Below are 14,502 nucleotides of genomic sequence, written 5' to 3'. Positions count from 1 at the left end.
TTACAAAATTGTGCGCGAAGCCGCGGGTAACTACTAGTTACACTATATTTCGTAGTATAGTTGTCTCCGTTATCGAAACGAAGTAAAGAGTTTCTTTTGAGCTTCTTCGTAGCTGACTTTTCTCTAATCTATTCAGACGAACATGCTTCCAGATTCCAGGAGTCAAGTCTGTGACAGCATCAGATTCCAGACGCTGTACTGAGAGGAAGGTTAACTGGAGCTGAACTTACATTAACATTGAATCAATCCTTCCTACCATAGCTACGCTATGTATGATGGCAGTTGTATTAAAGTATATCGATTAATTAAAAGTTTAATAACATTCCAGAACCCACGACAAAACCAATCCCGATTGTGTCTTCACAGGACAATAAGTGCTTACGTGCACAAACACCAGCATGGGCGGACAATTTTCCGAAAACCGCTTTTTTGACTGGTGATCCCAAAACGAATATTTTTACAGGAAACTAGTCAGAGTATCGCAATAATTTCCCGCATCTATCTGTTGAGTGGTCTGTCTTGATGGGGGGGGGGGGGAGTAACGTCTTCAGTCGTCATTGGGCGCTAGAAACAGCTGTATAAAGACGAGGCGTGTATTGCGGGTGGCCGCGCAGGCTGGCAGGCGCAGGGTGCTTTAATTACCCCCCTCACCCCCTTGTTAATTAAGCGGTGTAATTGGCCCAGGCAGCGTGACAGCCTCGCCCTTCCGTGTTAACCCTTCCGCCCTTACACTGTCCCTCGTTTGTGCGACCATTTCTGATCCTCCCTTCGGCAATCGTCTTAAGTCTTGCACGTGACTACGAAAATACCATAGTAATTTGTTGACAACTAGTCATGTCTAGTGTTTACTTAGTATTAGTCAATTATCAAGCTTTTTTGCGTGGACATGAGTTACATGTATAGCATGCGTCAATTATATTAAAATTTTATCGTCCAATCTACATCAAAATTAACATTTAAACACACAATATTTAATTCGCACGTTTTTCTTTCACTCCCCAATTTTCCCACCTTCAGATTTATGCCAAAACCTCGTTGATATTACAAAATTCCTGTGACGGTTAAAAGCGTTTTAGACGAGTTTTGGGCGCCTTGGGCTTTAGGGCATTTTTGATCCAGTGTGGCAGCTTGTTGATGAAATGAACCCCCGTGTGCGACGGCAAGCGTTCATAAACCACCGTTCTGTGTTGGCCAGTTCGGTAGTTTTCCCTGCCTCTAGTCTGACACGAATGTATGTCTTGGTCTTGATACATTTGGACATACAAACCAGAGTTGTTCCAAAAATGTAAAGACTCGGCAGGGTCAACAGCTGCAATCTTTTTAAGGACCCTATAAAATTCAAATTAGCTTGTTTTTGTAATCTGAACATTCTCGTCGACTGGCTGTTCTTGCGCAGGCACCCCATACAGATAAACTTTGTTACCGTACAATTATTTCAGCGTATTATGAAAATTTTTAGTGAACTTCTATACGGCACTGTACCCGTTTACGATTCACAAACTGGTAGGTTGTGGCGACCACCCGTGTAGGTGTGTAGGACCGTATCTTTAGTACGGTTAAAGATATTCTTTGATTCTTGTATGGATAATCATGTCCTTATTTTAATTAAGCCTTCTGGCCACATTGTATTAGATACATATGAAATAAATACGACTAATTATGTTTTATGAATATGTTTTTACGAATTATATTTTATATCTTTAAAAAAATAATATATAAACCATTTTTATACAGTTTTTTTATAAAATTGAAAAAAAATAAAAACAAAAAATAATTAAAAAAATTAATTAGCAATGCTTAATGTGAGCCATGACTTCTTTCAATAAAACGATATGAATATTGTTTGAGTATGGAAAATCGTTTAGTTTTCATCGTATTCTTCGCAATGTGTGAGAAAAATTAACGATGATGAGTGAGAGATATTAATTTATTTTAAATCCATTTTGATTCATTTACATTAGAGAAAATAACATAGGTCAGCAATTAATAAGCAATAAATTTAGGTATTTTTCCAACGTAAATATAATTTAGAATTAAGTCACCTCTAGGGCAGTCTTTAGTTCAGTCGCAATAATTCAATGCTCACAATTAACAATTGTTTGAAGTCTTCAGAATTATATAACATGTCTGTATGAGCAGTATATTTCTGAGTAAGTAAAATGAATCATTTGACACGACATAACATAGTTATATGGATTTTAAGATAAAGAAAATGACGCGATGAACTCAATACAATTCTAAGCTTCCCTCAACACAAGTCCTCGGTAGTATAGTGGTCAGTATCCCCGCCTGTCACGCGGGAGACCGGGGTTCGATTCCCCGCCGGGGAGGTTTAATTTTTGCAGGTCTCTATAGATTTCAGAATAATACAATATCACCAAGGCAAGTATTTGAACTTTTTTGTAAAATTTCGAGGACAATTATTGACTTTTCTTATTTTTGCATATTTCTTTCTCTATTAGTAGTTTGTTTTAGTGGATAAAGAAAACTTTAGACATTAAAACACTGCATATAATGAACGTATGATTAAGGAATACTTGAAATTATATTACAGCATTATATAAGACTAAAAGTATTGGAATAAAATTGTGTTTATTATATCTAAATATTAATTTCAGACTTTTTAAAAATTGCTTTTGTGTATTTAATTAAGACCGATACGTCTCTTACAGTTTTATATTTTTAGTATTTTACCTAAACATTTTATTTCCCAGTGTGAATATTTGTAGTTGTTGAGTTGTTAATATTTATCATTTATGAGCAGTTTCTTTCAATACTTCTGTTAAATATAAACTGAATTTATGTACAGTGTTTTTTAAACTATGCAGTAAATTTGTTCCGTCTAATTTTTTATATAAAAACGACAACAATTTTCAATCGTCACTTTTTGCCGTCTCTTGGTCGCTGCGCATGCGTCGAGACCTATCATTGGTTCACAGCTCACTATTGCTGTCATAATCAACTGTCTCTTCTACGCTACCTACTCCAAACCTAACTGTATACTTTGCGGTCAAATAAGAGAACTATAATTAGTACTACTTTGACCAAATTTAGAATAAGTAGTCGATTTCTCGGACTTACTAAATTTTAAATATGCAACCACAGAAATATTTTAGTTAACTTTTCTCGAAAATAAAGGAATTAATTAAATAATTCTAACTGTCTTTGTGGTAGCTACAAAAATATGTGTACATAAACGACACTTTTGTAAATGTTTGGATTCTATAACTTTAATTTATTTAGATCCTTTTCGGGTTTTGCGAGGAAAAAAATTACTAAACACACTTAAGAAAACACCTTTTTTCACTTAGGACAAGTACTGAGAAATCCCTTCATTGTACTAGTCCTAAAGCACCTTAGCGCATGTTTCCGGAGTGATAGGATGTTCAGGATGGCTAATGCTGGTGGTAGATGCCAGATCCCCTGAGGAGGGAAAGCGGCTTCCAACCTTGTTATGTCACCTTGGAAGAAGAGGAGGGTAGGTAGCTTTGTTGGAACCTCTTCCAGTCAAACATTGTAGGGAGCAGTACTCCCTTTTGTTTAGGCTAGGAGCAGCCTTTAACACTAAGGGAGCTCCATCCATTCCAGTCATTTCCCGCAGTAGACTAGACCTATCGATCAACCCTTGCACCCCTATACCTGGACATTTGCGGTTAGTGATGTCCCTGCCGCTCCTGGACATCCACAGATTGTCCAGATGTAATGATCATTTTTTTTTTTTTTTTTTTGCTGTAGGTTTGGTGTAGGTCAACTGGAAGCTATAAACCAGCCAGAAGTGAACCCTCCTGGGGCTAACAAGAGCTTGCTAAATACCACTTACTAAAACTCGCCAATGGCGCAGTGTAGCGGGTACCACGGTTAACGCAAGCGACGTCGAGCTGTTTGGATGGGTGACCGCTGAGCGATCCTGTCCTTGCAAGCAGCCCGCCTGCCCGGCTATTGGTGGTGGTTCGGAAGTCACCTTTAAGCCGTTGGTCCCCAGATTAAGTGTTAGAGAGGGCTTCTTAGCCCTGACTTCGCCTGTTAAAATAAGACCTATTCTTTTTTAATTACTTTTTTATTAAATAAGTTTTATTAAACGATAAATTAAATACATGAGAGGGTTCCCTGTCCACACCCTCGCTGTTTCAGACAATTGATAGCCTATAAGAGTTTTTTGATATTATTATTGGATGGGATATAAATGCTTTTTTATAGGTCCCCAACTGTATTCACCAGGCGGGAAACAAATTTCCCAAGGAATCAACGCTTACGCCGCATTTAGAGTCTCGTGGCTTTGTACAAGGTGAAGGGAAAATCAGTAACGTGTATGGTCATAACGTATATGTATGTATGTATGTATGTATGTGTACATCATTTACTGAAGTACGATTTCATGGATACCTAGATTGTATCCTGTGTAAGGAATAAAAGAAAGAGCCGCAGTGAAATAATTGTCTCGACAATATTTTATTGATTGCCTCGCCTCGACTCGCAGGGATAAAAGGTGAAGTGGGGGGGGGGGTGAGAAGAAGAAGAAAAGTGAGTAATTACGCGTTGTGCTGACCGGCGTAGATGAGTTTGGAGATGTGGAGGGCGGGAGGGGAGGGGAAGGAAGGGTTGGTGCTGCCTGATTGGTCGGCAGAGGGGTGGTTGCTAATTGTTGCCCCTTCTTTAATTAACCTCCCCTCGCCGCTCGCTGACCATTGGCCGGCTTCCCTCCCTCAACACCCCTCCAACCCCTTACAGATACAGATACACGTCGTTCGTTGTCTGTCCCCCTTCATTATTGTTGTACCCGATCACAGCTCGTCCTCCGCCAACAGAGTCAGGATCAGTCGAATATATCCGCGGGACACAATAATCTCGGATTTATAAGAGTGATAATCATTGATTTCATTTGAAAGTTAACAATGAATTGTATTTTTTTCCAATAAAAATGTGAGATAGAAACGTAGCCCACACAATTACCTCTCACTTTTCGTGCCAACTCTCAATTTCACTTTCAACTTGCCCACACCAAAACTTGCTGTCTTCTGGAACCATTCCACTGTAATCATTATTAATGCGGTTTTATATTCTGCGAAACTATTATTCAGCGTGTTTTAAGAAAACTAGTGGTCGGGTAGATAGCATTTATACCTTATCTTGTGTACTAGTTCCTCAATCAAGCAGCCGCGTAATTCGACTAAAGATAAACATGCCCCTGATAGTGTCTTATCGCGTAACATAATAACATTCTAGAGTGCCTGATCACAAATGGGGTAGATAACAATCAAGTCTTAGAAGGCATACAACTATCCTATAGACAAGTTTAAGTAATTGATGAGAGGGTCAGTGACGGATCCAGGGAAGGGGCCAAAGGAGCATCGCCCCCTCTCAGATTTTTAAAATGACATTTTTTATGGAAAAATGATTAATCACTCTCATAGGCACTTGAAAGTATAACAGGATTTCGAACATTTGCCATCGTTATATTATATGTTACGAAAGGTATAACACAACGTTTCGAGGATTTATATCTATCCTCTTCGTCAGGTGGGGGAGGTATTAATATATACAAACATAAAGAATAGGAAGAAGAAAAATAAAGGAAAGGTAAGGGTTCAATCATATATACAAGCTGTCTGGTGTCCAGTCCAGGCGTTGTCACTGCACAGGATGCAAGTACAAAGGCATAAATTCACGAGTACGATAATCTTCCTGTGTTCGGTTGTTGGTCCATTTCCGGCTGCAGAAAACGTGGATAAAGGCTTTGTGATAACAACACTTTATAGATAAATGCACTGTTTTATAAGTTCATTAAGATTTTATTTCGATACCCACACATGTGTGTTTAAAAATATTTAATCTCACAAAATATTGGGCATATATTGCTATGTTTGGATTGGGAAGCCCACACGTATTATTGTACTATACCGTACTCCAAAGCTAAAATTGGATTTACTGTAAAAATCGTAGCATGTAAGAGCTCGGATATTTAGAAAATTTGCATTTATTTTTTCAAAACTTCAAACCATTGAAGTAGGATTTTGGCACAACCACGCGTCGCAATAACCGGGCGTCACTGAGGTCTATAGCTCGTTTAATTAGGCTAATTGATACATAAAAAATGACTTCGATTTATCTAGGTAACAATTTAAAATGTCATGATATCGCTCAGTTGAAGACTTATGTATTTTGCGAAATTTTACAAGCCTACCTACTAAGTCTTCAATGACGCTCAGTTAAAGTCTTTTGAGCGACATACAAAATTGTCGATCTCGATGTGGCTCGAAATAGAAATGAAGCTCCATTGCAAAAATTCTATTAGGTGAGCTCATTCTCGATATGTTGTGTGGCTTAGGCAGACTGACAGACAAAAATGAAAAATTTATTCCAGTCCCTCGAGTGATAAGCTTCGCTAACGCTCAGCCAATACATCTGTAACATTATAGCCGCGTTAATCGTTACAGACTCAGAGCGCCCTTCGTAGTAAAGCAAAGGCGACAAAAGTAAAACTAGTTTATACATAGATTTTATATGTGAACTTTGCCTACAGATTCGTAAGATACAGTAGTAGGCCTATCAATGTTTTGTCCCAAAACTTTCCTATTGTACATTGAACAAAGTAATAGAAAAGTAATTTTACAAATTCTATACAAATAAAATAATTTGCAAAACTCTGTTGACAATTAATGAAATTAACTGACATTGAAAAAAATTTATTAATGAAAAAAATTGCGCAAAAAATAGTCTGATTTAATGGATTTCATTATGGAAGTTAGTGAAGACCGTATGATTTTTACGCCTCCAAAAAAGTTCCATTTTAAAAAACAAAGGCCAATAAACAGGTTTAGCTGCCAATATTTGCCTATCTGGCTTTCAACACGACTCTATCTACAGATAAGGAGCGTTATCTAAGACCGAGGAGTACGCGGAAAACCGGTTTGAAACGATCACGTTTTACCGTTTATTACTTGGATAAGGTATATTGATGTAAACACTAATGTTTTAATTTTAGTTTAAGATGACCATTATTTATAAATAAAACAACAACAAAGTAGTTAAAGTGTCTTTGTGAAGTAGTGGAGAAAATTTCCGAATCCTCATAATTAAAAATATTTTCCACAAAATATTGATAAAAAACTCATAGATATTAATTTTTTGCAAGCAAGTTCTCGTTGATTAGTTTCAACCCTCCGATTAGATTGAAATTATTCAATACAAATATGTCGTCTAAGTGGCAAAATTTACGTAAATAAAATACAGAAGTAGCATTAAATCGTAGAGATGAAAATGTGCTTTGTAATATTTAATTTTCTACGAGTCTTTTTATATAATTATATGAGATAATTCTATTAATGTAAACAATACACTATTTTTTTTTATTTTTGTAAAATAGTTTGTTCATTACTATCAGTAAAATTCAATCCAATAATACGCTTAAAAAATTCTAAAAAGACGATCAAATCTCTAATTTTTAGAATTTTTATTAAACATTTTATATACCTAAAAATATTTATATTTTTTTTTTCTAATTTTGTTTTTTACGCAGAATGAGGTCTAAACAGTAGAGATTGTTTTTATATATTTAGTCGTAATGTGGATTAAAATTCCCCTTACTGCAAATTAAGTTTAAGAATCTTTGTCGGATAACCTGCGCTTCGCCCCCACTACGTTTAGCGTTGTTCCGAAGAACTCAACCAAGCTATGTAACATTTCTCAAACTTTTTAGAAGGTCCCCTCCAAGGCATTGTTCTGGTGGTTCTTGAACACAAACAGCACAACACAAGTCGTACAACGGACCGTGATGCCATCCAAAAAGCAGAAACTATCGGCCGAGGCATTGACAAATTTTAAGAGAATAATTGAATCGGAAGAAAAAAAATAAGGATATTATTTAGAGTATAGAACGTGAATGATAATGAAATGTTGAGTTAGCTGCAGTTCACCTTCCTCTTAGTGCAGCATCATTCTAGAATCTGAAGCTGTCACAGAATTGGCTCATGGAATCTAGAGTTATATTCGTCTGAAGAGATTAAAAATTCGGCGACGAAGAAGCTCAAAATGAACATTGGAGACACCTAGTAGAATATATACATGATTTCATATATTTTGCAATGCAAATATCACACTTCCACAACTTTTTTGCCATAAACAATCTTGTAGGCAACAAACTGTTGTTCAAATCAGTTTTCGAGAATGATTGCGAGCAAATCTTACAAGAACTTTTCGATTAACAAAATCTGACGAAATAAATGCTGAACCAATTCAAACTGGATACCCAAAATTGATCTTATAAATAGGTAAAAAACCTATGTTCACTTGCAAGTTTGGTATGTAACTTTGTTCCAGTATGGCGGTCGTTCAAATTTTTAAACAAGTTCGTAACATCATTTTATTTTAAGGGTTGTGAAAAAATGGTTTTTTAATGTGGTTGTAATCCTGTAATCCTAAAATGAAACCGTAATAAAAATTATAGTTTTCACACAATCTACCTACCTCCTCTCCGACTGTTGATCTAGGTCATGAACACGCGCGCGGAGCAAAATTGGGGTTTTAAAGACTCTAATGTTCTAGAAACCATTACTGTGACAATTGTTAAATTTTAAGTATTACGTAATTGTTTTTTAGATAATCGTGGACTTTAAAAAGGTTTCAAAATAATCTATCAACACACCAACCATAGTCTTCTGATGAATTCACTCCTTTGTTTGAAGTTTATTTTTCACGATGGAGGGATTGTGAAGGAAACAGGATTTTTCAGGACATTTACCATCGTTCAGTGAAAAAATTAACTATCCTGTATTTTAACCTAGTTTGTAATTATTTGTTAGGTTATTTATTTACCTGAAGAAGAGATCAGATTGCAGATCTCGAAACGTAGTTTTTTAACTGATTGTTCTCACTGAACGATGGCAAATGTCCGGAAAATCCTGTTTCACCGTTTAATAATCCACGTTCAGTTTTGATGTTTCAGGAAGGAAGACGCACATGAAACCTATTTCCCTGCCGATTGTGCCGGAAGGGATATTTAGTCCACACTGAGTGTTTCCAGCGTATGAGAAACCGTGCCGCCTGACGACTCTATGGTATGAATGGGTCTACAGACAATGTGCGGTCTGATCTGCGGACCAGGTGGCCCGATCGGCCCATCGACCTCCGATGACACGGAAAAAATGACACGGACTCTGAGGTCGGATTAGGCATCTGGCACGTTTTCTACTCGCGTAAGCGTAAGCGCTCGACCTCAATTAATTAATCACGGGACGCTCTGTACGCACACCGCGATGAGCAAATCATCCCATGTCGCCTCGCTCGGTTTCAATAAGCGCTTAAAAACTAAAATGGCGCCCGCGACCCTGTCGAGTCGGGACGGTGTGCATTAATTCGCCATCAAAGGGTTAAAAGTGGCGAAGTTCATTTATTTCGCTGGCAGCGAATTCGTCGCGCCCACTGGGGACACTGATTGTGAAAAATGCGAAATAGAAGATTAGATGTAGATCAACGTTGCTCCATTGTCGTTAAGCGTAATTAAAGCGTTTTGTGCTTTAAAATGAAAAGAATATTTGAAAGAGTAGGGAATGCCAAGCCGCTTTGTGGAACATTTTTAATGTAAGTAAGGAATTATAAAAAATGTGCAGCATATATGAATACAACCTTTGTTGTGGAGGAATCTGTTATCTACTTGTGGTGCTTTTCAAAATTGTACTGTTTTAGTAAACTATAAATATACGAGTAGTTGTAACGACATACAGGCTTAATATTTAACGTTCTTTACATAACATTGTTGCCTGAAATTTGTGGTAATTTCAAAAATCGGATCTTAGTTTGTCATAATGACTTGTTTAAAAGCTTATTAAAGATTATGGTTCTCCGCGCAGGTGTTGCTTTTTTAAATCCTCGTTGTGGTGATAAGGTTGGATAAAATGCATATTTTTTCAGGTGTTAGTAAAAATACAGAATAATTTTATGAAGCAAGATTGTTAAAGTTGTCTGGATTGTGTGGCTGCAGTATAATAAGCGGCCACCACGACGGTCGAATCAACTATATCGGTTATAAATATGTAAAGTATTGAATCGAAAAACATATTTTGACCTTTAGATATTCATAATTAATAATTGCCAGCTGTTTTTTATTTTACAGAACAACTGTATTGTTTGATACAATCTTAAAAGGCCTATAACATTATTTCCTTAGACATTATTTTTCCAAATTAATTCAAACAAATTAAAATAACGTACAAGGTATTTGAATAAATACCAGCTGCATACATACGTGTTATTTTTGTAACAATGTTTCAGACACGTTTATCCTTCAAAATAGTAGAAAGTAAATTATATAATTAATACTGTAATTTTGAAACACGTATAACGTAGTTTTTTACATCATTTATATCGAAGATTCGTTACTTGTGAATATCGATAATACGATTGTCGTGGTGGCCGCTTATTATACTGCAGCGGTTGTGTTCCCTTCAAAGCATTTTTTCGTGTTTAACTTTCGCTTGACCGGTCCCCGTGAGCAAGCCCCCGCGTCCTTTAGTTTCGGAATGGGGAAGATACCAACAAATTAGGCGCTAATGGCATCTCAAGATAAGCAGAGCGGATGTTCCCTTCAAACCATTTTTTTCGTGTTTAATATTCGCTTGGCTCCATGAGCAAGCCTCCGCGTTCCTTAGTTTCAGAATGGGAAAGATACTAACAAATTAGGTGCTAATGGCATCTCTACTTCGCTTGGCTCCATGAGCAAGCCTCCGCGTTCCTTTAGTTTCAGAATGGGGAAGATACTAACAAATTAGGTGCTAATGGCATCTCAAGATAAGCAGAGCGGATTTTCCCTTCAAACCATTTTTTGCGTGTTTAATATTCGCTTGGCTCCATGAGCAAGCCTCCGTGTGATTTAGTTTCGGAACGGGAAAGATACCAACAAATTAGGCGCTAATGGCATCTCAAGATAAGCAGAAGCGGAAGTTCTAGGAGCGGCCTGAATACTTGGATGTGACGGACACACCTTGATAAAGGTGACGTCTGTGTCGAGTCAACGATAAGACAACACGTGTTTGAAAACACGTGTCGGCCCTTTTCAAATCTGTGCAGCTAACATCCTCGGTGTGTGGTATTGGAGATGACTGTCGGTATGACCTTAAGGTTATACCTCATCCACGTGTTACACACATCATAATCATCTCAACTCGAATGATGGAGAGTATTCTCCTAAGGGGGGGGGGAGCCTATAACAGTGTGCTGTTTTTTTTTATATTTTTTTTTTTTTTTTGTGTCCATGTCGGGGTTTTTTTAACGTTCATGCATAATTATCGTAAAGTATAATTTAATTCCTGGAAATTTTAGAAATTTTTCCCGTTAGTGTTCTATAATACAGGCAGAGTGGTAATTTTTAGACGCTGGTCTCCATTGTGATCGTGGAAAGTCTAAATCAGACAGCAAACTTTCAATGTGAAACCTTCCCTTTGTTTTTGGAGACGTTTAAAAATATGTACATAAAACTTTTAAAAACCAATATGATGGTCAACTTAGTTTTTTCTTATGGAACACTATTTATATTAATATTATTTTCGGTAGGAAAAGTACTGTGTTTATTGTTCCTCGGCAATTTACTTATTCATTTTTGAAAGTTGAATTGTATTCATTCATAAAGTATTTAGATCAGAACCAAAATATATATTTCACACCTTTAGTTTTATTTCAAATCCTTTTTTGAAACCCTGTTTTCCTCGTATTAGGTCGTTCGACTAGGTAACTAAGATGTATGAACCTGTTCTCTTGGGGGGAGGGAGGAGGGGTTATTTATTTTTTTAATAATAGATGTCTGTTGTCAAAATATCCAGGACTGAATCATTATTGTATTTTCTAAATACAATTTAAATTTCCCTATGCAATCTATAATAACATATGATATTGAAGGTGTAATCAAAATATAAAAAAAATAGTTGTATCGCAAACTTTATATACAGCAACTAAAATTTTAATAATATGAGTTAAAATTGTTTTGTATGACTTTGAATATTACCCGTATAATACCTGTAACTACAAAACTCAACTAAAATACTATTAAGGCAAAACAAACTAAGCAAAGCGTATATCTGACGATTCTATCAGACATTATGGTTACTTTATCCTCAACAAGTGTGACAAATGGCCAAATTTAAATAGTTTTTATTTAGATTAGATTAAAAATTGTTCTCTATATTTTGGGTTACATAGAACATTCAGTTTTATGTGTTATTCCGTAAATAGGTTAAGAGTATCCTGAACCACTTCTTGGGGAATACAACTAAAAATCATTAAAAAGAGTGAACGAAAATTTTTTTTTCTTTATAACTAGTTTTGCTTTGACGAGAGCTTCCCTATGAATCATCACTCAATAAATTTTATCATTTGAAATTGTTTGGTGCTTCTCTCCATTTTTAGAACACATTAATACAGTTTCAAGTGATATTAGACGTCTCTGTTGCCATAATTGTATCTCCAATATAGCGAATATCATAAATTACACTTTGATTTATCACAGTCAATTGACAAAGTAACATTGCTCTTTAAATAAGTATCAACTCTTGTCCACTACCTTAGGATTGGTTTTTAATGTGCATTACAAAATGCATTTTGTTGATTATTTTTCATCTTGTCTTAATCCCAATTTTTGGGGGAATGTTTTTGAACCTTTGTATTTGCGATGGTTTCAGTAAAGTTTATCAATTTTAAAAAGTGACTATTTTGAAACAATTCAACTTATAATTCTTATTTAAGTTTGTACTTAAGTCGTAATAGGACAAAAACTGTAGCTGTAACTCAAACATTAATTTTTTTATAAATGTTGTAAGTAAACAAAACGAACGACAGATAGACTAAACGATAGGACTTATCCTTATATGATATTATTGCTCACTGCGGTATATCGAAATTGGCACCAAATTTGATTTTGATACAATTACTCAAGTAGACAAAGTACTCAAGAAGTGTAGTCAGGCGATATTACTCTTGCCAGCTGAGTAAGTGTGGTAACGAACGGTTCTGACACGTTTGCGTGCGCAACTATAAGGCGTGCGTATGTCCGTTTGCAATCGTGTCGACACTCTTATCCTTATCGCCTTATCTCTTCTGGGTTCCTGATACCGTTGCAAGCGCTACAGTAGTGGTTGTCTTGATAAATGGTTTGTGTTTCAACAACGATACTGGATTGAACGGTATTGTCCTGTCCTTCTTTGTGAAGTGTCTTTTCAATCTGTAAAATATCGCCTTAACTCCGCTGGGTTCCTGATACAGTTGCAACCGCTGTTGCAACGATTGTCTTATCAAATGCCTTAGGTTTTAGCATTTCACTTCAACGGTATTGTCCTGTCATTTTTTGTGAAGTGTCTTTTAAATCTGTAAAATATAGCCTTATCTACTCTGAGTTCCTGATACTGTTGCTACCGCTTTTGCAATGGTTGTCTTAACAAATGCCCAGGTTTTAGCAAATACACCACTTCAACGGTATTTTCCTGTCCTTCTTTGTGAAGTGTCTTTTCAATCTGTAAAATATCGCCTTATTTCCTCTGGGTTCCCGATACTGTTGCAACCGCTACTGCAATGGTTGTCTTGATAAATGGTTCCGGTTTGATCAACGACACCGGCTTGAACGGTATTGTCCTGCCCATCTTTGTGAAATTCTTTTCAATCTGTAAATTATCGTTTTACGTGTTTTAAAATTTTCTACTCGTACATAACTCCACTGATGGAGAATATTCGTAATAAATAAACTATTTGAGGGAGTTTAGTGAACCATTCACATCGCTTGTTTGTAGGTAATTTGCTTAATTTTGCTAACGTAGATAAAATTAAAACAAAATTAGACGTGAGAGAAGGAATATCATTTAGTTTAATTAGCAAAGAATTCACAACATGTTGATATATATGGTACCGATTATGTTTTAATCTCACCGAAATAATACTTAAAATGTATTTATCTGCAGAGTCAAGGATTAACTATTTATCCTAATAGTCAATAGTCAATAATCAATAGTCAAGTATTTATTGCGGAGACAAATAGTACATTTGTATAGCAAACGTCAAGTATATAGTAATTTTGACACACATGCTACATCGAACTCTCATTCATACATACATTTTGACACTCACTCTGCTCCATTCATCGCCAATTTTTTACCCACCTCAATTCGAGAGCAAGTCTTCTGATTGTGCGGTCTCCCAGTTATACGCCATAAACTCGTTCACGCTATAAAAAGCGTTGTACACTAAACAGCGTTTCAAACGAGTTTTAAATTTTTTTATGCGTAGGTGAATTTTTAATTTCATCTGGCAAGGTGTTGATGAGATGAACTCCTGCCTGTGAGGGCAAACGTTCATGAACTACCGTCCTGTGTCTCCTGGTTCGGTAGTTTTCTCTGCCTCTTGTCTCGTACCAGTGAACATCCTGTCCGTTGGTCAAGGTGCATTTGAGCATTGGCAGAGTCAACAGTTGCAATCTTTTGAAAACTGGCCTGCACGACTCTCTTAATTTTAATTTTGCAATGATGCGTA

General features: G+C 36.3%; 1 protein-coding gene and 1 non-coding gene across 4 annotated transcripts in view; both read left to right on the top strand.

The window, feature by feature from the left end:
* The window catches only part of LOC124353626 (protein-L-histidine N-pros-methyltransferase), a 257,555-nt gene that overhangs the window by 126,499 nt on the left and 116,554 nt on the right, over positions 1-14,502 (top strand). The window lies entirely within an intron of this gene.
* Trnad-guc lies at positions 2,259-2,330 on the top strand. Its single transcript has one exon. It is a non-coding gene; the product is annotated as a tRNA-Asp (tRNA).

Source organism: Homalodisca vitripennis, chromosome 2, assembly GCF_021130785.1.
Source record: "Homalodisca vitripennis isolate AUS2020 chromosome 2, UT_GWSS_2.1, whole genome shotgun sequence".
NCBI lineage: Eukaryota > Metazoa > Arthropoda > Insecta > Hemiptera > Cicadellidae > Homalodisca > Homalodisca vitripennis.
This window is presented reverse-complemented; position numbering and strand designations above follow the sequence as displayed.